Source organism: Alligator sinensis, unplaced genomic scaffold (assembly GCF_000455745.1).
Source record: "Alligator sinensis unplaced genomic scaffold, ASM45574v1 scaffold12_1, whole genome shotgun sequence".
NCBI classification, from domain to species: Eukaryota; Metazoa; Chordata; order Crocodylia; family Alligatoridae; genus Alligator; species Alligator sinensis.
This window is the reverse complement of record NW_005841973.1, coordinates 1472430-1474654: the sequence shown is the minus strand read 5'-3', so window position 1 is coordinate 1474654 and position 2225 is coordinate 1472430.

Here is a 2225-nt window from a genome sequence, read left to right as displayed (position 1 = left end):
AAAAAACCCACCCCACCCCGCCCGCCCTGCAAAAGAGACAAATAAACCACTAGCTGTACCAGGTACACAGTACATCCAAATGTTCCACCGGTTTCAAAAGATCGTTAATGGATAACACAATGAGTGCCCCGAGGACCAGAAGCAACATTATGCAATTTAAAGCAAATGTCATCACCAGCCTCATTACATAACAAATTACACAACAAAAGCCTTGCTAGACGAAGGGCAAAAAGGGCAGGCGAGTCAAAAGATAGGAAACGCCAGACCTGACTGTTAATGGAAGGGAGCAGGCACTCAGCCCTCTTGAAAATTGGGTCATTTATTAAATATCCTTTCTTTAGACACCTGCTTCTAATGGCGTTGAATGCTTCCCGTAAAACGCCCAAAGTACTTTATGAACCACATGCGTGCAAGATCCCTGAAACAGGATCCGCTGTTTGATGGAGGACAGCCACTTTTACAGCGCAGTGGTGGGACAAGAAGTTTTGGCAAAGCACCTCTGGACAAAACCAGAGCTTGCAAATAAAAAATAAGCTAGCGAATTAAAAAAAAAAAAATTCAATTATTTAGTTGGCCTGATAAAAGATATCGCCTCTACCAAGAGCTCTGACTACTCTGGACAAACTCTTCCTCTTTACATCTGCAAGGAACGGACCAGCCACCCGTACATCAAGACCTCACCAATTTGAGAAAGACAGCTCCCTATTTCTTCTGAAGCCATAGCCCAAAGGAGTCTAGTTACTGTCTGGATTAACAACCTTAATACCTAGATCAGAGAGACTACACCATGTGTTAATGCTGGCTGGCATTAAAATCATTAAAGCGATTCACGGAGATGGAGGTTGACAAATGCCATAGTTAATTCATTTGCTGCTTTGTGGGTTAGTTGGAGGGTAGTCTGCGAGCTACGATATTCCAGTCCTCCATGTCGGAACCCAAGTGCTTTCCTCCGTGAATTCCTGCTTTGTGAAGTAAAGACGGGACATTTTCACCATGTCAAAAGGTTATGTCAGCATTCGGTTTTGCATACAGACATGAGTCACCTTGTGAACAACTTTGACACATTAATTCTGGTCCTGACTCTGATTAGTTGAATAACGCTGGGCAACTCATTCATCCACCTGGTTCAGCTTTGTCCTAGGGGCCGAGGCCCACGTCACTTGAAAAGGGGAGAGCAGCTGGCTGCTGCAGCAGAGGAGAGCATGCTGGCCACCAGCCCCAGGTGGATACCCCTGTGTGTGGCGAGGGAGCCATGGGACAGGAAGAGATGGGGCTTTGGGGTATATAAACCCAGTGCCTGAGGCCCAAGCAGGCAATCTGCCCCTGCTCATGGCAGAGAGAGGAGCTCCCACGAGAGAAGGGATGCTGAAGACAAGACAAGCAGGCACCCAAGCCAAGGGGAGCTGGTACGAAAGGGTTCCAAGGGCAGTATGGCCTGCAAGCAATGTTAACCCTGGGCGAAGGAGACTTTTTGGTTTGAAGCAGCTTGATTGTGTTCAAGTCCCGTTTTGAGCTTGATACCAGAGGGTTGTGGCTAAAGAGGAGGTGTAGAGGCATGCTTGGTAGGGCACTCAGCATCAAGCAGCCTAGCCTGGGCCTGGCACCCAGAGCACATGAGATGGAGGGGCAGCGCCCAGAGCGCACGAGTTCATGATGAAGCTGGGACTGAGGACCAAGGCCAGTGCAAGTGGGCCCAGGCTTAGGAGTCCACAGCTTGAGTAGCTAGTGGGCCAAGGCCAAGAGAGCTGAAGCCCATTCAAACCAGCATGAAAAAAATCTGGAGACATCTGCAAGGCATGGGCATAGTTACAGAGATAGGAGGCCACGAATGAAGCCCCTAAGGCAACTGGCACCCAGAGACAGCAATAGGACCAAAGGGCCGTCAATGCCCAAGGAGCAAGACTGGAGTCAGCAGGGTACAAGGGGTAGTAGCCAGCCAAAGTACACGAGCTCACTCTGGGACCCAGGGGAAGCTTCCCTTAACATCATAATCAGGCCATCAAGGCATGGCAGGCAAGGAAAAGTGCTAGTCCTTCAAAAAGCTGGGATGAGGAGGCAGCTGCTACATGCCCACCAAGGGGTTTCATTGCCACCCCTAGGGCATGGTCCTGCTACAAGCTTCCACCCCTGTAAAAGCAGGAATATTTACCAAACAAATCCTCTGTAAAAGAAAAAATGGATTTATGATTTTGATGACTTGAAGCACTACATAAATACTACCAGTA